Source organism: Loxodonta africana, chromosome 16 (genome assembly GCF_030014295.1).
Source record: "Loxodonta africana isolate mLoxAfr1 chromosome 16, mLoxAfr1.hap2, whole genome shotgun sequence".
Lineage (NCBI taxonomy): Eukaryota > Metazoa > Chordata > Mammalia > Proboscidea > Elephantidae > Loxodonta > Loxodonta africana.
Genome location: NC_087357.1, coordinates 26,827,558 through 26,852,511, shown reverse-complemented (window position 1 = coordinate 26,852,511; position 24,954 = coordinate 26,827,558).

Here is a 24,954-nt window from a genome sequence, read left to right as displayed (position 1 = left end):
CAGCCATAATCAGCATGCAATAAACCAGGATAGTTGGGCCAGCCCTTTGCTCCTGTCATGACCAGATGATTTGATGCACTAATTTGGAGAAAGAGAAGGGAGGATGGAGAGAAAGAAAGAGAAAGAGAATGGTGAAACTTCCAATAGATTACAAAAGGAACCAAAGTAACACGCCCACACACACACACAAAAAAAACTGGACCAAGCTAATGTTTTGCATCCTGCATTGTAAGACAGTAAACTTTTGTTTTTAAAGATTCTGAATGTAAACTAGTATGTTTAGGACGTACTAGTAAACTAGTACGTAAACTACTCCCCTCCACTTAAAACAATGATTACCTTAAACCTTAATGTATTTATTAAACGTTATGAAAACTTAAAAAAATAAGAAGCCCCCAACTCTCATTCAGCCCCCAACACTGAGAATAAACTAGGACAGTTAACTTTGTAGTAACCTCCCCTCACCTAGCTGCCATATGCTCACTCCCATGCTGAACAGTGCCTTGGCTTCCTGCTCTTGTTCCTTCTATACTACGGATATTGATTGGAACTGATTATACCTCTCCTGCAGGCTGTTGGATGACTCACGCATTGACTGCAAACCTTCCTCCTGCTCTCCCTGTTCCTTTTTGTCATACCTCTTCCTTGCTTGTTGGGCATTTACTCATTTATTCATTCATTCTTTCATTCACTCATTCTCTCCTCCCCTCTTTCTCATTTTCTTCTTCTTTGTTTCTTTCTCCTTTATGCCATGGAGTATAACCACTTTTTTTTTTTTTTTTTATAGGCAGACAGGAGGAGGAAATAATCTATGCCTTCTTAGACCTTTGTCTCAAACACATGCGTTAACCTCTGATTTCTGTAATGAGAAGTAATCACAGGACTTTTTACCACAAGAGAAAATTTGTCCTGTCCAGAACTGGGGCTATGGAGCTTCAAGTACTACTTTTCAGCATCCATTCTGAAGCCTTTAGATAAGAAGCCTGGTCAGAAGCGTTTACTCCTGGCTAACCTAACTTCTTCCAGGTGCATGGCCAGTTCATTCTCTCTTGCTTAGGCATCAGCATTTATTAAGGTTAGTGTCTTAGTTATTTAATGCTCCTACAACAGAAATATCATCAGTGGATGGCTTTAACAAACAGCAATTTATTTTCTCACAGTTTGGGAGGCTGGAAGTCTGAATTTAGAGCACCAGCTCTAGGGGAAGGCTTTCTCTCTCTGTTGGCTTTGGAGGAAATTCCTAGTCTCTTCAGCTTCTGCTTCCTGGTTCCTTGGAGTTCTCCATGTGTCTTGGCATCTATCTTACCCCATCTCTCCTCTGTTCGCTTGTTTAATTTCTTTTATATCGCAAAAGAGATTGACTGAAGATACACCCTACACTAATCCTTCCTCATTAACATAACAAAGACAACCCATTCCCATATGGGAATATAACCACAGGCACAGAGGTTAGGATTTACAAGGACTCAATTCAATCCATAACAGTTAGTGACTGAAAGTTTTATTCTACGTAAAAGCCCTTCATATTGAGTCTGAAGCCTTTCAGAGATCCACTTGCCCTTCTTTAATAGCTGTGATAGCTCCCTCCAGACCACTCCACATTTCTGGGACACTTGAGAACAGAGATGACCATCAACAGGGACCTCAACACACTTCACCCAGTCTCCTCTACACCTGAGTGATTTCTGAAACAGCTTCTTGATGGAAAAGCCTATGTAATTATTCTGGGCTCAGCCTCCGCCTAGTTTCAATAAAGATCTGCTACTAGGACGCTTATTTATGTTTTTATGAGTCCTGAGAGCCTTATCTAATTATTGCCTACATGGAGCACAAGGTCTGTCAGGAATGATAAAAGATCACCCTCATTATAAACTCAAATTTACTTCTTTTCCACCCTTTCCATCAACATTTATGAGTATAAGTTATGACCATGAGAAACTGGAGTTAACGAATAAAGGTTACTTCCAGTTAAGATGAGAAAGCAGGCAAGTCACTGCTTTTTGTTTTGGTGTGAGGTGAGGAATAGAAAATGTCATTCAGTGGAGATATAAAAATCATTCAGAATCTTTAAGAAGATAATTTTCTAGGTCACCTATCACTTACCAAGTTCAGAGTTAAAATGTTCTCTCTCTGAGATGGAAAATGATGAGTAAGTAAAGGGAAAAGAGCAACAATCAGACTGACTGGTGAAAGGACAGAAAAGATGAGGGAAGCAAAGACAGGGGAGGCAGCAGCTCACTTGAAAGCAGCAGAATGTGAAATTACTTCTATAAAAGAAATCATAAACCAGCAGTGCAAGTTAAATAAATGATGTTTGGTTATTGAAAAATGCATCTCTTCCTAGCTTCTAACACACTTCAATATTTCTACATAAGACAAAGTAGAACAACACTTATTTTGGATGTTTTGTAGTAAATATTAGCCGTCTTCTGATTTACCTTTTGTTTAGAGATCCCAAGGTGCTTTGTTCAAGGTAATTGAAACTATCAAATTCTCCTTCACGGAGCGGGAAAAAAAAGTTCAGTGTGTATCTTTGGGAGAAGCTGATTCCATTGGTTCCGCTACATCGTCAGAATTCTAGCTCTAACGTTTGGCTCTGTGGCCTCTATTTAGATTTTCTCTCAGCCAGACTCTGTCCACCAGTGGTAGCGAGCTGGAGCTGACCTCCAGAACCTGTAGTTCTAAATGATCCTTAAAGTTCATAAGCACGGAGATAGAGAATCCATAGCAATCTTTAGAAAGGGCTGTGATTGGCCGACCTGGGGCCCACACTCACTCCTAGGGAAGGAAATGTGGGACGCCCACTGATTGACAGGCATAGCAGAATCACAGGGAGGGAACATGAAAGTTCACAGTAGGCAAGGACAACAATAGGGCAACAGAATCCATGAAACACTGGTTTCTGGAGAATTCTTCCAAAATTAACCCCAGTGAAGTCCATTCTCTCAAGTGTTTGTCACTTACCAACATTAGCATATGACACAGAATGCAAATCATAATACTCAGTGTTGTTATCCCATTTTTCTACCCAAATGCTTTTGGTTGTTGTCTTTTCTGGAAAAGCTCTTTCCTTATCCCATTTCCCTAAGACCTCCCTTAAGGCAACACTCTTTGTTAAGAATCTCCCCAGTAGCCAGGAGCACCCAAATTTGTGCTTTAAATAGATATTTCGGGTTATTTACTGATATTTTTTGGAGCCCTAGAGCTCGGCTGCTAACCAAAAGGTCTGCAGTTCGAATCCACCAGCTGCTCCCTGGAAACCCTATGGGACAGTTCTACTCTGTCCTATAGGGTTGCTGTGAGTTGGAATTGACTTGTTGGCAACAGATTTTTTACTAATATTTTGTGTCTGCCATAGTTGTTTTTCCAGTGATACCACAAACTCTCTCTCTATTCTCCACTACACCTAACAGTGCACACCATGATTGTATGTTTAACGCTGTATTTTTTTTTTAATCAAGTGTTTAGTGATCTGTCCAATGGGGTTAATAATACTAGTCTCATAGGGTTGTGGTGAGAATGTCTCTAAAGCATTTGTCATTTGGTAAATGTACAGTTAGATATCTCTCTCTTTCTCTCTCTCACACACACTCTCACATATACACGTTTACACATATACACATAATTTGCGTGGCAAATTACTCAAAAACAGGACTTTTAAAGCCGTTAGTGACACTAGATGTTCAGTATATGCATATAGCTGTCTGCTTCCGACTCAGGTTTTGCTCCTTTTGCCACACCTCTCATGGTGACAACATATAAAATTGCCACAACCAAAAATATAACTTTTCAGAATTTCTTACCTCAAAATGAGTAGAAGTCTCCAAATATTATTTGATTTTTTAATATCTAACTCAAGGTTCTAGGCAAACGTGTGGCAGCCCAATAAATAAACACAGGCAAGCAATATATGCTTCTGACTCTGATATGAGAACAAGCATGGGGTAACGTACTGGAGGATGAGGGACTACATGGAGCAGAGCAGAGCAAAGCTGTCTCATCAAAACTATCCCAGACCAGTCATTCCCAGCTAGCATACCAGCTGACCACAGACCATGGATAAGCCAGTTCAGATGAGATCAGATGAGTCTGTCAGAACTGCCTAATTGACCTGTAGACTCATAAGCAAAAATATGTGGTTGTTGTTTAAAGCCACTAAATTTTAGGGTGGTTTGTTATGTATTACTAACTGATAAAGAAATTGATAAGCAGAAGTGAGGGTCTGCCATAACAAAAACTGTCTTTGAGGCCAAACAGCACATATAGGCTGGAAAAGTGGCAGGAAATTGTTATATATATATGTAGCTGGGAAAAATAGCAACTTATGTTATATAGTACTGAAACTACTGGTAAACCAAACATCTGCAGTAACTTGACAGATGGAAAATGTTTCTAGTGATTTTATGGATGTGAGTAATGAGGCTTCCAGGGAAAAAAATCTTTGTGAGTGTGACAGTGACAAAATTAAGGAAGGAAGATAGGAAAAATGGAGGAAGGGAAGGCAGAAAAGAAGAATTAAAAGAAAAATAAGTCAATGTAATAGAAATAGGAGCACTAAAAATAAACTTAAAAATATAATCCATTTATTGATTTATTCATTCATACATTAAATAAACAAATTAAGCTTTATTAAAAAGCCATTTATGTGAAATGCAGTGATAAAAGCTAGGTCAGTTAGCAAATACAATGATAACAACAACAACAACAATAAGAATAAATTAAAACTTTGTTCCTTTTTTGAGAATCACAGAAGGGGAAAGGAAGGGATTAACACTCAGGAATTTGGAAAGGCTTCCCAAAGATAACGTTTTTATTGAATTCAAAAAAGAAATCTACAGGGTATTATCAGATTAAAAAAAAAAAATTAGATAGAGAAGGTCATTTCAGACTGAACTAATACATTTACAAAATTAGAATGGTGTCAATGAATATAGCAAATCTGTGAAATGGCCAGAGTGTGACATAGTGATGGTTGGAATACAGATTGGGGCAAAACTGAAATTTTTGACATGACAGGCCAAGAATTCTGATGTAATCTATAGCCTATAAAAATGCAAGAGAAATGCTTAATCATGGTGGGTGTAAGAATGCAATCCTACTTAAATTTGATGTCAGTGTGTAACATAATCCAGTTTGGGAGAAATAAGTATTCCAACATACAGAGAAATTCTTTGGAACTCTACAAAAAGGTAATATAATCTTCTTGATAATGAAAAACAAAAAAACAAACCAGTCATTGTCAAGTTGATTCCAACTCATGGTGGCCCCCATGTCTTACGGAGTAGAACTGCCCCATAGGGTTTTCAAGGCTGTTTCTTTTCTGAAGCTGATTGCCAGGCCTGTCTTCTTAGATGACCGTGGGTTGGTTTGAACTGCCAATCATTTGGTTACTAGGTGAGTACTTAAACATTTGTACCACCCAGGGAATCCTAATCATCTTTATAGCGCCATTTAATGAAGGTCTTGAAAGGAGCTAGAAAGGAAACCAAGATAAACTCCTTTAATTCTTTTAGGATGGGGGATTCTGACCAAGCCTCTAGAGCAGTGTTGTCCACCTGTCCATGTATGAATTATGTTCTAATAGCTAGGTCTTCTATACCGTAAAAACAATACTCCTGAACTTATCAGGAATAGATTATGCATCCTGAGTCCCCTTTGCAGCAGGGTAAGTCCTTAAACACTGAAGTAAATAAGCTTTCTCCCTTCGGCCACATTGTAACAAAGTAATGCTACTTTATGCAATGACTGCTAAGGACTTGCCAGGAAACAAAGTTAGTGGGCAATACAGGAACTGAACCCTTTACTGTAAACTCTGTACTGGGCACCAAGCATGGCAACTTAATAGCATCTTTCAGCCAATAGTTTCAGTCTCTTTGATATGCAAAGGAGCCCTGGTGGTACCAGGGTTAAGCACTCAGCTGCTAACCGAAAGGTTGGCAGTTCAAACCCAGGAGCCGCTCCAAGGGAGAAAGATATGGCAGTCTGCTTCTGTAAAGATCTACAGCCTTAGAAACCCTACAGGGCAGCTCTACTGTGTCCTACAGGGTCTCTATGAGTCAGAATCCACTTGACAGCAACAGGTTTGTTTGTTTGTTTTGACATGCAGATGTAGAGAAGTACCTGAGGCAGTAAGAGAGATCTGAGTTTTTCCCATTTCACAGTTGGCAAGCAGCAAAGTGCAGAGAGATTGCATCTCCCCTTAAGACCCCAGTCACAATTGTTGCATGAGCCCCTGAAAAACTAATCACCTTTCAAGCCTCAATTTTGTGCAGTAGTTACACAAATCAAGAACTCTCTAGACATTTTTAGCAATTATCTTCCCTCACCCGTTAGTATTTCCTCTATCACACCACTTGCTGTGTCCTGTTAGTTCCATGATGAATTGGGTAGTTGAAATGCCTCAGTCTGCTTTTCTGTTTACACAGGGACTCCCTGGTACTTGACAAAATGCATCAGTGAGGTTCTGATGACCTTGGAAGGCCTCCCTTGCTGCTTGAATGCTCTCACACACACAAAAACCCCATGTTGTTAAAGTATATTGATGAAGTGAGTGGCTTTCCCTGAATGATGGCCTTGTAAAGAAACAGGGAAAGTCCACAGAGAACACTGAAGACGTGTCAGCAGACCTTGGAGACCAGTTTAGTACATCAGAGCACAGAGGCAAATATAAGAACTAATGGAGGGTTTACCAAGGGATGTGTGTTTACCAAGAAGAGCAGGGGAAGAGAAGTGCGGGCTCTAACAACAGAAAAGCTGTGAGGTTTTTTTTGTTTTGTTTTGTTTTAGGAATAGGGCTTAGGGCAAGGGGTAAACACAAGCTTACACATTTTATACATGAAAAAGGGCTGAAATATAAGATTGTCAGGAATGACGTATACAGTGGACACTTGTTTTTGCCTGGCCAACATCTATTCCCCCTTTAACAGTAATTACTCTCTAATTTTCCTTGGAGAACCACTCCTTCCCTAACCTCAAAAAGCAATGTCGAAGTGGAGATGTGGCATCCTCTCCTGAGCTCCAGGGATTGAAAAGTAGCTCAGGAACAGTAGCTGGAGCATCAGATTCTCCCGGGGCATGATGTTATTCTTTCTGGCATGGATACAACACAGGCTTACCAAAGACAATGAGCCAATGAAATCCAACTCCAAGTCCTTTGTTGGGAAAGAAAATATCTCTTTCCAATAAACTTGAAACTATTTTGCTATAAGTCTGTAGCCTCTTAGGTCTACCGTGAGTGGGAAGTGGCTACAAAATAAAGCCACTACAGAAAAACAGCAGAACAGAGAGAAGCCAGGGAGCTAAATACTAATAAAACTGTCTGAGCCCCTAGGTCCAGACTTGCCTTGGCTTATCAGCTAATTTGGCCAATAAATCACATGTGTGTTTAAGCCATTTTGAGTTAGATTCTGTCACTTGCAAGCAAGAGCTCTGACATACACAAAGTGTGAAGGCATTGGTCTTGAGGTAGACCACCCCCAGTCCCCAATAAAGCATCACTTGAAACAAGGTTTGTAAACAAATAGTTTATATTCTGGGACTTAATCCCAAGGAATACGAGTGGGGGGACTGGAAAAAGTGAAACAGGAAATGGGGAAGGCTAATCTAGTAGCGTGTTGCCAAACTTACCACCACTATAAACAATTGGGGCTGAATCCTGTAAGAGGCTTTGTGAAAAGCCATTTAGAATGAGCCTCAGTATGTATGTGCCAAGAACAGGAAAGGAGAATATTTATCCACTGGCTCCTGTCTCCATGTGTCGAGGATCACTCCATAGGGTTTTAATTCCTTCCCATTTTTAGGTGCACAGATATTTACATGGCTGGGTGGGTTCATGCAGGGATTCTATTAACCAGGGAACAGAAAGTGCCTGTTAGAGTCCACTCCTTATACTGCTCAGATCCACTTGTGCCCCACTTTAAGTCCAATCCATAAAAGGCCTTTAAGTTGGTGACAAACTAGGAATCTCTTGAAAAAACATAATACACAGTACAATACACAGTGTTAGTTGAACAAGATGCTGTAACCACTGACTGTTGAAGACACAGCTGAGGCACCAGCTTGAGCTGACATTCTGTGGGGGTCATGCAATATTTTGAAACTTAAACCAACAGTCATTATATGTGTTGTGGTCCCAATAGGTAGAATAATACATGGGTCTGGGATCTAAGGGGTAAAGAAAGAAGTGGCTCTGCTTTCTCATCATTCCTAGTGATCCATTTGGGCATTTGTACTTTGTGGCCCTGTGGATCTAGATGTCCTTCCTCCCAATTAAGGAGAACCTTTACCTGTGGCAGGGTGACCAACTTATTCTGGTTTGCTTAAAGCTATCCCAGTTTTAAAACTAAAACCCCCATTTCCTGAGAACTCTCTCAGTCTCAGGCAAACTGGGATGGTTGGGTAGCCCTAAGCAGTGGATATAATATGAGTTCCACTAAACTTCAAAGTTTCAGCTGCAAAAGGTGGGGCCAAAATGGCAGAATAGACAGACACTTCTGGCAAGCTCTCTTAGAACAAAGACCCCCCCCCAAAAAAAAACAAGTGAAATGAGTATATTTCTGACAAGCTAGGAGCCCTGAACATCAAAGGTAAGGTTAGAAAACAAACTGAGGGACAGGGGGAGGAAGAGGCAGTTCAGAAACGGAGAAGGTTTACCAGACCTGAATTGCTGGGAGCCCTCCGAACCATTCCTAGGAGCTGCTGCAGAGGGCTGGTACTATTGTTCAGCCGCAGTTTCTTCAAGGAGAAGCAGCCAGCCACACAGCCTACTCACACCTCCAGACTAGAGAAGAACAGTGCTCTCGGCAAAAGCTAAGTACTTGCGTATACTTTACCGTGCACCGCCCCCCGCAAGGCAGCTTCAGTGGCTGATTTCCCTGGGCCTGAGATAGGCCCTCTTGAGCACCTAGAGCCAACCTCCCAGCCTTGAAGAAGGAACTCCAAATGGGGGAAAAGATAATTTGCCAGCTCCACTAACTGGGGGAGCTCAGGACAGAAGCAACTCCTGTCCATCATAAACGGTCCTTGGACTTTCAGTACCTTTCCCCTCTGCATGGACCTGTGTGGGCCTATTTCAGGAGAATAGACCCTTGTTGGCAGACTACAACTGTTTCAGGTGTGTGGTGGAGAGGTGGGTGTTTGATGTTTGACATTGCTTTGCCTATTAAACAGGGTCCTCACATACCCACACCATGGGCCTAAGGATTGGTGGCTCCACTCAGGTCAGCCAGCCACCTGCGACAGGGGTCCAAGGATAACTGGTACCTCCCAGTCCTTACAACCAAAAACACTGGGTGCCCATGGTCTGTCTATAGAACCCACCCACCTGTATGCTCTAGGAAACAGGGACCTGCTTTCCTCTGAGACACTTGGGGGACAATTCTCAGCCCCCTGCCTTGCTCAGAGTGTGGCACCATGCTGCAAGGAAATGCCAGTGCCTACACCAATCACCGCTGCCCCTCTAAGACTGTAGGACAGAGCCTGTACCACACATTTGAGGATCAGCTACCTGGACACCTGAGCTGAATTCATACAAGAAAAGTGAATGGACTCCTAGACCGATATATCTGATAAGAGCTCTAACCATCTGGGGACAGGACATCAGAGCTTCAAAGGTGAAAATAATTGAGCTAGCTCACTCAAGCAACCCATTTGGGCATATCCAAACAAACAAAAAAAAAAAGCAAGAAGCTACAACACAGTAAGCAAACATAAAATAAACTAATATAATAACTTATAGATGGCTCGGAGACAACAGTCAGTATCAAGTCACATAAAGAAACGGACTATGATCTCCTCAACAACCTCTCAAAACAAAGAATCAAGGGATCTTCTAGATGAAAATGCCTTCCTGGAATTACCAGTGGAAGAATACAAATACAAAAGATTAATATACAGAACCCTTCTAGACATCAGGAAGGAAATCAGGCAATATGCAGAACAAGCCAAGAAACACAGAAAAGCAGTTGAAGAAATTTAAAAGATTATTCAGGAACATAATGAAAAATTTAATAAGCTGGAAAAATCCATAGACAGCAATCAGAAATTCAGAAGATTAACAATAAAATTACTGAAGTGGACAACTCAATAGTAAGTCAGAGGAGCACAAGTGAGCAAGTAGAAGTCAGAATTTCTGAATTTGAAGACAAAGCACTTACACCAATATATTTCAAGAAAAATCAGATAAAAGAATTTAAAAAAATGAAGAAACTTTAAGAATCATGTGACACTCTATCAAGAGAAATAACCCACTAGAGATTGGAGTACCAGAACAGGGAGGGATAACAGAAAATACAGAGAGAATTGTTGAAGATTTGTTGGCAGAAAACTTCCCTGATATCATGAAAGATGAGAAGATATCTATCGAAAATGCTCATCGAACTCCGCGTTAGATATATTTTAAAAGAAAGTCACCAAGGCATATTATAATCAAACTTGCCACAATCAAAGATAAAGAGAGAAATTTAAGAACAGCTAGGGATAAATGAAAAGTCACCTACAAAGGAGAGTCAATAAGAATGAGCTCGGACTCCTCAGCAGAAACCATGCAGGCAAGAAGGCAATAGGATGACTTATATAAAGCACTGAAGGAAAAAATTGCCAGCCAAGACTCATATATACAGCAGAACTGTCTCTCAAATATGAAGGTGAAGTTAGGACATTTCCAGATAAACAGAAGTTTAGGGAATTCATAAAAACCAAACCAAAAGTACAAGAAATAATAAAGGGAGGTCTTCGGTTAGAAAATCAATAATATCAGGCATTAACCCAAGACTAGAACACTGGGCAGAGCAATCAGAAGTAAACCCAGATAGAGAAATCACAAAAATAAATCAAGATAAAAAAAAAAAAAACACTCAAAACAGGGAAACAGTGATGTTATTCTGTAAAAGAAGACAACATTAAAGCAAGAAAGAGGGAATAAAAAATGTAGTCATAGATCTTTCATATGGAGAGGAAGATAAGGTGATACAAGGAAATAAAAGTTAGGTTTAAATTTAGAAAAACAGGGGTAAATAATAAGCTAACCACAAAGGAGAAAAACTATCCTACACATCAAAATAAAATACAAGAAAAAAATAGAGACTCAGCAGAAACAAAATCAACAACAAGGAATATCAGGAAGGGACAATATATAATCTACTCAGCACATAAAATTAAGTGGGACAAAAGGGGGGCCAAGATGGCAGACTAGGTAGACGCTACCTCAGATCCCTCTTGCAACAAAGACTCGGAAAAACAAGTGAATCGATCACATACATAACAATCTATGAACCCTGAACAACAAACACAGATTTAGAGACGGAGAACAAACAAATACGGGGAAGCAGTGACTGTTTTCGGAGCCTGGAGCCAGCGTCCCAGTCAGGTAACCTTGGCGCCGGACTTAGGTGTGGGCCCAGAGGAGCTGAACTCAAATTCTTGTGATGGCGCAAACAAGGGACGTAGCCCTACCCCCCTGAACTCACTCCGGGAGGGGGCCCAGCTGGTCCACACGGGCGACATGGCGACGCGGCTGGTGGGAGAAGTCCCTGGGAGGCAGCAACTGATTTGGAGCCAGGAGAGCAGCGTCCCAGCCGGGGAACCTTGGCGCCGGGCATTGGACTGGGCGCTGTCACGGTGCAAGCACGGGGCGCAGCCCTATTCCCCTGAACTAACCCCGGGAGGGGGCCCAGCCGGTCCACGAGGTGGAGCGGCGATGTGGCTGGCAGGACGAGAACTCCCCGGGAGGCAGTGACTGATTTTGGCACCGGGAGTGCAGCTTCCCAGCAGGGGAACCTTGACGCTGGGCTTTGGACTGGCAGCAGAGGATCTGACGGCGGCTTCAGCGGGCCAAACCCTTGGGGGCAATCTCCACACAGCCAGCAAACATAGGCGACACTCCCCTCGGGAATCTCAGATAAAATAGTCATTCCAAGCAAGATAAGCAACTTTGGCTATATTCCGAGGTGCTACTCTCCTATTTCTCTGAACCCTCCCCCACCCCTCCCAGGCGGCTTCATTAACATTGGAATTTCCTAAGCCAGAGGGAGAACGGCTCCGGCTCTGCGGCGGCTTTGCTTCCCCCCCCTCCTTTTTTTTTTTTGGTCTTTTCCTAACCCATTCTTCCGGCCTGAGAGAAGGAACCACAATAAACCCAGGGACCAAAAATCCATCCCTAATTGGACTAAAAACACAGAACCAGCTACAGCCAAGCATATATGATCCAAATCTCGAACTTTCATCCTTACAGGGAACAAGGTGGCGGTTATAATCCAAAGGCAGTTCTGATAGGGATCTGACTGCATTTTTTTTTTTAGCAGACTTTCCAGAAAAACAAGTTTCCCAGGTCTGAAATCTCTGCTTATTCAACAGCCCTCGCTGACCCACAACAGGGAACTGAGGGCTGAAGCTCCCCCCAGACTACCTAGCCTCTTGCCTTAGGGATCTAAGGAGGGTGACATCTACCAATCAGTAGAGGTACTGGCATTGGGGGCCTAAGGTACAGCTGCAGTGCCCTCCCACCAAGGTGCTATAGGAATAGAGACACACCTACCTCAATGACACTTGGGGGAACCCTGTCAGCATCCTGCCCCCCCCGGAGGGTGAACCCAGCTGCTAATAGAATCTGGTGCACACAACTATCACCACTGGTTCCAGAGGTGGATAGGTGTTAGGGTGCAGCACACACTTGATGACCCAAAATCAGATTCTACTCAAGAATAGTGAATAGACTCAGGCATATATATCTGGCAACAGCCCAAACCAGCTGGTAATAGGTCATAAGTAAGTCAAGGGCTACAACAAACAAGACAGCACAATCTAGTAGCCCATTCACGTATATTGAAAGAAAACAAGACAAGACTCAGTGAGCAATTACAGAATAAAACACTACTATATATATTTTTTATATCTTAGTGATGGCTCGGAGACAGCAGTCGATATCAAACCACATAAAGAAGGAGACCATGGCAGCTTCTACAACCCCCCAAACAAAAGAATCAAAATCTTTCCCAAATGAAGATACAATCCTGGGATTATCAGATACAGAATATAAAAAACTAATTTACAGAATGCTTCAAGACATCAAGGATGACCTCAGAAATGAAATAAGGCAAACTGCAGAAAAAGCCAAGGAACACACTGATAAAACAGTTGAAGAACTCAAAAAGATTATTCAAGAACATAGTGGAAAAATTAATAAGTTGCAAGAATCCATAGAGAGACAGCATGTAGAAATCCAAAAGATTAACAATAAAATTACAGAATTAGACAATGCAATAGGAAGTCAGAGGAGCAGACTCAAACAATTAGAATGCAGAGTGGGAAATCTGGAGGACCAGGGAATTAACACCAACATAGCTGAAAAAAAAATCAGATAAAAGAATTTAAAAAAATGAAGAAACCCTAAGAATCATGTGGGACTCTATCAAGAAGGATAACTTGCGTGTGATTGGAGTCCCAGAACAGGGAGGGAGCACAGAAAACACAGAGAAAATAGTTGAAGATCTGCTGACAGAAAACTTCCCTGACTCATGAAAGACTAAAGGATGTCTATGCAAGGTGCTCAACGAACTTCATTTAAGATTGATCCAAAAAGAAAAACACCAAGACATATTATCATCAAACTTGCCAAAACCAAAGATAAAGAGAAAATTTTAAAAGCAGCCAGGAATAAAAGAAAGGTCTCCTCCAAGGGAGAATCAATAAGAATAAGTTCAGACTACTCAGCAGAAACCACACAGGCAAGAAGGCAATGGGATGACATATACAGAGCACGGAAGGAGAAAAAATGCCAGCCAAGGATCATACATCCAGCAAAACTCTCTCTGAAATATGAAGGCGAAATTAAGATATTTACAGATAAACACAAACTTAGAGAATTTGCAAAAACCAAACCAAAGCTACAAGAAACACTAAACGATATTGTTTGGTCAGAAAACCAATAATATCAGATACCAGCACAACACAAGGTCACAAAACAGAATATCCTGATATCAACTCAAATAGGGAAATCACAAAAACAAATTAAGATTAATTAAAAAAAAATGCTCATAACAGGGAATCATTGAAGTCAATAGGTAAAAGATCACAATAATCAAAAAGAAGGACTAAATACAGGTGGCACAGAACTGCCATATGGAGAGTGGTACAAGGCGATATAGAACAATACAAGTTAGGTTTTTACTTAGAAAAATAGGGGTAAATATTAAGGTAACCACAAAGAGGTATAACAACTCCATAACTCAAGATAAAAGCCAAGAAAAACGTAACGACTCAACAAACATTAAGTCAAACACTACGAAAATGAGGATCTCATAATTTACTAAGAAAAAAGTCTCAGCAGAAAAAAGTAAGTGGAAAATTGAAATTGTCAACAACACACATAAAAAGGCATCAAAATGACAACACTAAACACTTGTTTATGTATAATTACGCTGAATGTAAATGGACTAAATGTACCAATAAAGAGACAGAGAGTCTCGGACTGGATAAAGAAACACGATCCGTCTATATGCTACCTACAAGAGACACACCTTAGACTTAGAGACACAAACAAACTAAAACTCAAAGGATGGAAAAAAACATATCAAGCAAACAATAAGCAAAAAAGAAGAGGAGTAGCAATATTAATTTCTGACAAAATAGACTTTAAACTTGAATCCACCACAAAGGATAAAGAATGACACTACATAATGATAAAAGGGACAATTGACCAGGAAGACATAACCATATTAAATATTTATGCACCCAATGACAGGGCTGCAAGATACATAAATCAAATTTTAACAGAACTGAAAAGTGAGATAGACACCCCCACAATTATGGTAGGAGACTTCAAGACACCACTTTCGGAGAAGGACAGGAAATCCAGCAAGAAGCTCAATAGAGACACGGAAGACCTAATTACAACAATCAACCAACTTGACCTCATCGACTTATCCAGAACTCTCCACCCAACTGCTGCAAAGTATACTTTTTTTTTCTAGCGCACATGGAACATTCCCTAGAATAGACCATATATTAGATTATAAAACAAACCTTTGCAGAATTCAAAACATTGAAATATTACAAAGCATCTTCTCAGACCACAAGGCCATAAAAGTGGAAATCAATAACAGAAAAATTAGGGAAAAGAAATCAAATACTTGGAAACTGAACAATAGCCTCCTGAAAAAAGACTGGGTTATAGAAGACATCAAGGAGGGAATAAGGAAATTCATAGAATGCAACGAGAATGAAAATACTTCCTATCAAAACCTCTGGGACACAGCAAAAGCAGTGCTCAGAGGCCAATTTATATCAATAAATGCACACATACAAAAAGAAGAAAGAGCCAAAATCAGAGAACTGTCCCTACAACTTGAACAAATAGAAAGTGAGCAACAAAAGAATCCATTAGGCACCAGAAGAAAACAAATAATAAAAATTAGAGCAAAATTAAATGAATTAGAGAACAGAAAAACAATTGAAAGAATTAACAAAGCCAAAAGCTGGTTCTTTAAAAAAATTAACAAAATTGATAAACCATTGGCCAGACTGACTAAAGAAATACAGGAAAGGAAACAAATAACCCGAATAAGAAAAGAGATGGGCCACATCACAACAGACCCAACTGAAATTAAAAGAATCATATCAGATTATTACGAAAAATGGTACTCTAACAAATTTGCAAACCTAGAAGAAATGGATGAATTCCTAGAAAAACACTGCCTACCTAAACTAACACAATCAGAAGTAGAACAACTAAGTAGACCCATAACAAAAAAAGAGATTCAAATGGTAATCAAAAAACTCCTAACAAAAAAAAGCCCTGGCCCGGACGGCTTCACTGCAGAGTTCTACCAAACTTTCAGAGAAGAGTTAACACCACTACTACTAAAGGTATTTCAAAGCATAGAAAATGACAGAAGACTACCCAACTCATTCTATGAAGCCACCATCTCCCTGATACCAAAACCAGGTAAAGACATTACAAAAAAAGAAAATTTTAGACCTATATCCCTCATGAACATAGATGCAAAAATCCTCAACAAAATTCTAGCCAATAGAATTCAACAACATATCAAAAAAATAATTCACCACGACCAAGTGGGATTTATACCAGGTATGCAAGGCTGGTTTAATATTAGAAAAACCATTAATGTAATCCACCACATAAATAAAACAAAAGACAAAAACCACATGATCTTATCAATTGATGCAGAAAAGACATTTGACAAAGTCCAACACCCATTCATGATAAAAACTCTCACCAAAATAGGAATTGAAGGAAAATTCCTCAACATAATAAAGGGCATCTATGCAAAGCCAACAGCCAATATCACTCTAAATGGAGAGAACCTGAAAGCATTTCCTTTGAGAACAGGAACCAGACAAGGATGCCCTTTATCACCACTCTTATTCACCATTGTGCTAGAGGTCCTAGACAGAGCAATTACGCTAGACAAAGAAATAAAGGGCCTCTGGATTGGCAAGGAGGAAGTAAAATTATCTCTATTTGCAGATGACATGATCTTATACACAGAAAACCCTAAGGAATCCTCCAGAAAACTACGGAAACTAAGAGAAGAGCTTGGCAGAGTCTCAGGTTATAAGATAAACATACAAAAATCACTTGGATTCCTCTACATCAACAAAAAGAACATCGAAGAGGAAATAACCAAATCAATACCATTCACAGTAGCCCCCAAGAAGATAAAATGCTTAGGAATAAATCTTACCAAGGATGTAAAAGACCTATACAAAGAAAACTACAAAGCTCTACTACAAGAAATTCAAAAGGACATACTTAAGTGGAAAAACATACCTGGCTCATGGATAGGAAGACTTAACATAGTAAAAATGTCTATCCTACCAAAAGCCATCTATACATACAATGCACTTCTCATCCAAATTCCAATGTCTTTTTTTAAGTTGATAGAGAAACAAATCACCAACTTCGTATGGAAGGGGAAGAAGCCTTGGATAAGCAAAGCATTACTGAAAAAGAAGAAGAAAGTGGGAGGCCTCACTCTACCTGATTTCAGAACCTATTATACAGCCACAGTAGTCAAAACAGCCTGGTATTGGTAAAACAGGCACATAGACCAGTGGAACAGAATTGAGAACCCAGATAAAAATCCATCCACATATGAGCAGCTGATATTTGACAAAGGCCCAGTGTCAGTTAATTGGGGAAAAGATAGTCTTTTCAACAAATGGTGCTGGCATAACTGGATATCCATTTGCAAAAAAATGAAACAGGACCCATACCTCACACCAAGCACAAAAACTAACTCCAAGTGGATCAAAGACCTAAACATAAAGACTAAAACAATAAAGATCATGGAAGAAAAAATAGGGACAACCTTAGGAGCCCTAATACAAGGCATAAACAGAATACAAAACATTACCAAAAATGACGAAGAGAAAGCAGATGACTGGGAGCTCCTAAAAATCAAACACCTATGCTCATCAAAAGACTTCACCAAAAGAGTAAAAAGACCACCTACAGACTGGGAAAGAATTTTCAGCTATGACATCTCCGACCAGCGCCTGATCTCTAAAATCTATATGATTCTGTCAAAACTCAACCACAAAAAGACAAAACCCAGTCAAGAAGTGGGCAAAGGATATGAACACACACTTCACTAAAGAAGATATTCAGGCAGCTAACAGATACATGAGAAAATGCTCCCGATCATTAGCCATTAGAGAAGTGCAAATTAAAACTACGATGAGATTCCATCTCACTCCGACAAGGCTGGCATTAATCCAAAAAACACAAAATAACAAATGTTGGAGAGACTGCAGAGAGATTGGAACTCTTATACACTGCTGGTGGGAATGTAAAATGGTACAACCACTTTGGAAATCTATCTGGTGTTATCTTAAGCAGTTAGAAATAGAACTACCATACAACCCAGAAATCCCACTCCTCGGAATATACCCTAGAGAAACAAGAGCCTTCACACAAACAGATGTATGCACACCCATGTTTATTGCAGCTCTGTTTACAATAGCAAAAACCTGGAAGCAACCAAGGTGTCCATCAACGGATGAATGGATAAATAAATTGTGGTATATTCACACAATGGAATACTACACATCGATAAAGAACAGTCAGGAATCTGTGAAACATTTCATAACATGGAGGAACCTGGAAGGCATTATGCTGAGTGAAATTAGTCAGAGGCAAAAGGACAAATACTGTATAAGACCACTATTATAAGATGTTGAGAAATAGTATAAACTGAGAAGAACACATACTTTTGTGGTTACGAGGCGGGGAGGGAGGGAGAGGGTTTTTTACTGATTAATTAGTAGATAAGAACTGCTTTAGGTGAAGGGAAGGACAACAGTCAATACATGGAAGGTCAGCTCAATTGGACTGGATCAAAAGCAAAGAAGTTTCCGGGATAAAATGAATGCTTCAAAGGTCAGCGGAGCAAGGGCGGGGGTTTTGGGACCATGGTTTAAGGGGACTTCTAAGTCAATTGGCAAAATAATTCTATTATGAAAACATTCTGCATCCCACTGTGAAATGTGGTGTCTGGGGTCTTAAATGCTAACAAGCAGCCATCTAAGATGCATCAATTGGTCTCAACCCACCTGGAGCAAAGGAGAATGAAGAACACCCAGGTCACACGACAGCTAAGAACCCAAGAGACAGAAAGGGCCACATGAACCAGAGACCTACATCATCCTGAGACCAGAAGAACTAGTTGGTGCCTGGCCACAATCGATGACTGCCCTGACGGGGAGCACAACAGAGAACCCCTGAGGGAGCAGGAGATCAGTGGGATGCAGACCCCAAATTCTCACAAAAAGACCATACTTAATGGTCTGACTGAGACTAGGGGAATCCCGGCGGTCATGGTCCCCAAACCTTCTGTTGGTGCAGGACAGGAACCATCCCCGAGGACAACTCATCAGACATGAAATGGACTGGACAGTGGGTAGGAGAGAGATGCTGATGAAGAGTGAGCTAATTATATCAGGTGGACACTTGAGACTGTGTTGGCATCTCCTGTCTGGAGGGGGGATGGGAGGATAGAGACAGTTGGAAGCTGGCAAAATTGTCATGAAAGGAGAGACTGGAAGGGCTGACTCATTAGGGGGAGAGCAAGTGGGAGTACGGAGTAAGATGTATATAAACTTCTACGTGATAGTCTGACTTGATTTGTAAATGTTCACTTGAAGCTCAAAAAAAGTTAATTAAAAAAAAAACAAAGAAAAAAAATTAAGTGGGACAAAGAAGCTGTCAACAACACACACAAAAAAAGACATCAAAATGATAGCATTAAATTCATACCATTTACAGTAGCCCCCCAAGAAGATAAAATACTTAGGAATAAATCTTACCAGAGATGTGAAAGACTTACACAAAGAAAACTACAACATACTTCCGCAAGAAACAAAAAGAGACCTACATAAGTGCAAAAACATACCTTGCTCATGGATAGGAAGGCTTAACATTGTAAAAACATATATTCTACCAAAAGTGATCTATAGATACAATGCAATTCCGATCTAAAACCCAAGGACATTTTTTAATGAGATGGAGAAACAAATCACCAACCTCGTATGGAAGGGAAAGAGGCCCCGGATAAGTAAAGCATTACTGAAAAAGAAGAACAATGTGGAAGGCCTTACTTTACCTGATTTTAGAACCTATTATACCACCATAGTACTCCAAACAGCCTGGCACTGGTATAACAGATACATAGACCAACAGAACAGAACTGAGAATCCAGACATAAATCCATCCACATATGAGCAGTTGATATTTCAGAAAGCCCCGAAAGCAGATAAATGAGGAAAACATAGTCTTTTTAACAAATGGTGCTGGCATAACTGGATATCAATCTGGAAAAATACGAAACAAGACCCAGACCTCACTCCATGCACAAAAACTAACTCAAAATGGATCAAAGACCTAAATATAAAATCCAAAACAATAAAGATCATGGAAGAAAAAATAGGGACAACGTTAAGAGCCCTAATACATGGCATAAACATTATATAGCACATTATCAACAATGCAAAAGAAAAAGTAGATAACTGGGAGCTCCTAAAAATCAAACACCTATGCTCATCCAAAGACTTCACCGAAAGAGTAAAAAGACTACCTACAGACTGGGAAAAAGTTTTTAGCTATGACATTTCTGATCAGTGCCTGATCTCTCAAATCTACATGATACTGCAAAAACTCAACAACAAAAAGACAAATAACCCAATCAAAAAATGGGCAAAAGATACGAATAGACACTTCACTAAAGAAGACATTCAGGTAGCTAACAGATACATGACAAAATGCTCACAATCATTAGCAATGCAAATGAAAACTACAATGAGATTCCATCTCACTCCAACAAGGCTGGCATTAATCAAGAAACACAAAATAATAAATGTTGGAGAGGTTTTGGAGAGATTGGAACACTTATACACTGCTGGTAGGAATATAAAACGGTACAACCACTTTGGACATCGATTTGGCGCTTTCTGAAAAAGCTAGAAATAGAACTACCATACAATCCAGCAATTCCACTCTTTGGAATATATCCTAGAGAAATAACAGCCTTTATATGACCAGATATATCCATACCCATGTTCACTGCAGCACTGTTTACAATAACAAAAAGATGGAAGCAACCAAGGTGCCCATCAATGGATGAATGGCTAAAAAAATTATGGTATATTCACACAATGGAATACTACACATCGATAAAGAACAGTGAAGAATCTGCGAAACATTTCATAACATGGAGGAATCTGGAAGGCATTATGCTGAGTAAAATTAGTCAGTTCCAAAAGGACAAATATTGTATAAGACCACTATTATAAGAACTGGAGAAATAGTTTAAACAGGGAAGAAAATATTCTTTGATGGTTATGACAGGGGGGAGGGTGGGAGAAGGGTATTCACTAATTGTTGTTGTTGTTAAGTGCCCTCAAGTCAGTTCTGACTCATAGCGACCCTATGCACAACAGAAGGAAACACTGCCCAGTCCTGCGCCATCTTTACAATCCTTGTTATGCTTGAGCTCATTGTTGCAGCCACTGTGTCAATCTACCTCACTGAGGGTCTTCCTCTTTTCTGCTGACCCTGTACTCTGCCAAGGATGATGTCCTTTTCCAGGGACTGATCCCTCCTGACAACATGTCCAAAGTATGTAAGACGCAGTCTCGCCATCCTTGCCTCTAAGGAGCATTCTGGCCGCACTTCTTCCATGACAGATTTGTTCGTTCTTTTGGCAGTCCATGGTATATTCAATATTCTTCGTCAACACCACAATTCAAAAGTGTCAACTCTTCTTCTGTCTTGCTTAGTCATTGTCCAGCTTTCCCATGCATATGATGTGATTGAAAATACCATGGCTTGGGTCAGGCGCACCTCAGTCTTCAGGGTGACGTCTTTGCTCTTCAACACTTTGAAGAGGTCCTTTGCAGCAGATTTGCCCAATGCAATGCGTCTTTTGATTTCTTGACTGCTGCTTCCATGGCTGTTGATTGTGGATTCAAGTTAGATGAAATCCTTGACAACTTCAATCTTTTCTGTGTTCATCATGATGTTGATCATTGGTCCAGTTGTGAGGATTTTTGTTTTCTTTATGTTGAGGTGGAATCCATACTGAAGGCTGTGGTCTTAGATCTTCATTTGTAAGTGCTTCAAGTCCTTTTCACTTTCAGCAACCAAGATTGTGTCATCTGCATAACTCAGGTTGTTAATGAGTCTTCCTCCAATCCTGATGCCCTGTTCTTCTTCCTATAGCCCAGCTTCTCAGATTATTTGTTCAGCATACAGATGAAATAGGTATGGTGAAAGAATACAACCCTGACGCACACCTTTCCTGACTTTAAACCAATCAGTATCCCCTTGTTCTGTCCAAACAACTGCCTCTTGATCTATGTAAGGATTCCTCATGAACACAATTAAGTGTTCTGGAATTCCCATTCTTCACAGTGTTATCCATAATTTGTTATGATCCACAGAGTCGAATACCTTTGCATAGTCAATAAAACACAGGTAAACATCCTTCTGGTATTCACTAATTAGTTTGTAGTTAAGAACTACTTTAGATGAAGGGAAAGACAGTATGCAATCCAGGCAAGGTCAGCACAACTGGGTTAAACCAAAAGCAAAGGAGTTTCCTCAATAAACTGACTGCTTCGAAGGCCAGCATAGCAGGGGCGGGGGTTTGGGGACCATGTTTTCAGGGGACATCTAAGTTAATTGGCACAATAAAATCAATTAAGAAAACATTCTGCATCTCACTTTGGTGAGTGACACCTGGGGTCTTAAATGCTAGCAAGCAGCCATCTAAGATGCATCAATTGGTGTCAACTCACCTGGAGTAAAGGAGAATGAATAACACCAAAGACACAAGGCAATTAAGAGCCCAAGAGACAGAAAGGGCCACATAAACCTGAGACTACATCAGCCTGAGACCAGAAGAACTAGATGGTGCCCTGCTACAACCGATGACTGCCCTGACAGGGAACACAACAGAGAATCCCCGAGGGAGCAGGAGAACAGTGGGATGCAGACCCCAAATTCTCGCAAAAAGGCCAGACTTAACGGTCTGACTGTGACTAGAAGGACCCTGGTGATCATGGCCCCCAGACCTTCTGTTGGCCCAGGACAAGAACCATTCCCAAAGCCAACTCTTCAGATATGGATTGTGCTGGACAACGGGTTGGATAGGGATGCTGGTGAGGAGTGAGCTTCTTGGATCAGGTGGACACTTGAGACTATGTTGGCATCTCCTGTCTGGAAGGGAGATGGGAGGGTAGAGGGGGGTAGAAGCTGGTGGAAGGGACATGAAAAGAGAGAGTAGAGAGAGGGAGTGGGCTGTCTCTTTAGGGGGAGAGCAAAAGGGAGTATGTAGCAAGGTGTATATAAGTTTTTATGTGAGAGACTGACTTGATTTTGAAACTTTTACTTGAAGCAAGATAAAAATTAAAAAAAAATTTCAACTGCATTTGGTCACACTGATCTCATGCTAGTAGATCAGCAAGAAAAGAAAGAAGTAGCCTCTGGAACAGCAGAAGCACAAAGGGTAGACCTTATTCTAGGTCCGAGGACAATTGTTTTTCGGTAATTTTTTAAATGTTAGAATTGTCAGAGCTGATACTTGAAGTTCCCACTATTATCATTGGCTCTGAGAGTCCATTAGTAACTGGTAACATCATGAGAAGGAAATCTGAATCCTATGTGCTACTGGAAACCCTGGTGGTGTAGTGGCTAAGAGCTACTGCTGCTAACCAAAAGATCAGCAGTTTGAATCCACCAGGTGCTCTTTGGAAACCCTATGGGGCAGTTCTGCTCTGTCCTGTAGGGTTGTTATGAGTTGGAACTGACTCAACAGCAATGGGCTTTGTGTTTTTTAAGTGTCATTAATGGCATGTAAGAGAAAGTACTGAGTTAATGAACAGCCTAGCCTGCTGCTCAGTATCCACACTGAAACAAATGATTGCATGGAGAACATGGGTGGCCTTGGATCTTCATGCATTTATAGAAAGAAACTGATTCTGGAATGGGAGGCTGAGGGGTTGGAGCCCTAAGGCAAATCAAAACAAGTGATAAATGTACCTGGAGCCTCATAATGAGAGAGTTTTTGAGGCCATACCTTGACTGAATGCAGAAGAATTCCAGATAGTGCTTGATTGGTAAAAACGATTAAAGCACTCAGCCTCTAACTGAAAGTTTAGATGGTAGAATCCACACAGAGGTGCCTTGGAAGAAAGGCCTAGGGACCTACTTCTGAAAAAAAAACAGCCACTGAAAACCCTGTAGAACACAGTTCTACTCTGACCTACATGGGGTCTCTATGAGTTGGAGTCAACTCAATGACGACTATTTTAGGTAGGAAAGAGAATTAGTACATGGCTTATAATTAACATCCCTGAGGAAGGGTAGGGGAAATACTGTCTTAGTGTGGATTCCCTTAAAAACCAAGTGTGAGAAAAAGACTTGTAAAGGTAGTTTATTTGCAAATGTGATCTCATACAGCAGGTTTGAGGGATGAGGGAAATGAAAAATGGAGAAAGGGAAGCCAATACAGGGATGGGTTACTGATCTGCTTACTGCTAAAGGTAACTGGTCCCAGGACCCTTTCTGAAGAGTTTATGAAATGAATCAAAAAATTTTCTCTCAGGGAATGAAAAGTGAAAGCATATATTTCTCAGCCCCTAGCTCTATTGGTCAAAGGTAGCTCCATGGTTTGACTTCACTGAGCTTCAGGATTGTGCATGTATGAATGCCAAGTATGTTTCTGTCAGTATCCCAGACCATAGCCTCAGAAAGCCAGGGGTACATGGTCCAGGGACTGAGGAACTTGTGACTGAAATCAGACCTAGGGCTGAGAAAATAAAAAGTGGTATGCAGGAGTCCCTGATATAGACAACATGACATCATCCTTCAGCTTCTTATTTTCTGCAAAAAGCTTATGCTGATTCTGTGAACAAAGCTCAACCGAACCTCACGAATTCAAGGGAGTATGCACTCAAGCTGTGACCTTCTCATGAATAATATTGCCTGGATTTTGTCCAAGTCCAGATTTAATCTTTGAGAAGTAAATCATGTCATTCAATATTAGGGCACAGCTGCTACAAAGGTAACAGTGTCAATGAAATAAAATTAACAGTGCAACATGCTAATAAAATGGGGGGAAATCCCAGTATTCCCCATTAAAAGAAGATACTTAGTTTTTATTATTTATTATTCTGACCCATATTTATTATTCTTTTTTGCAAAAATTAGTTTTCCCAGAAGCTTTTGAGAGGCACACCAACAGTAATGAAGCAGAAAAATGATGGATGTTAAGAAATTAAGGTGGTCCAGAATGGGTTATAAACTCGTACCTCTTTGTTGCTCACGCACTTTTGATGAGCTTGCAAAGTTTTAAGCCTCTTTAATTTAAGATGGAGCAGTTTTATTTCTTTCGGCTACAGTGGAAATAATTTCCTTATCTATCATTAGAATGGTTTAAT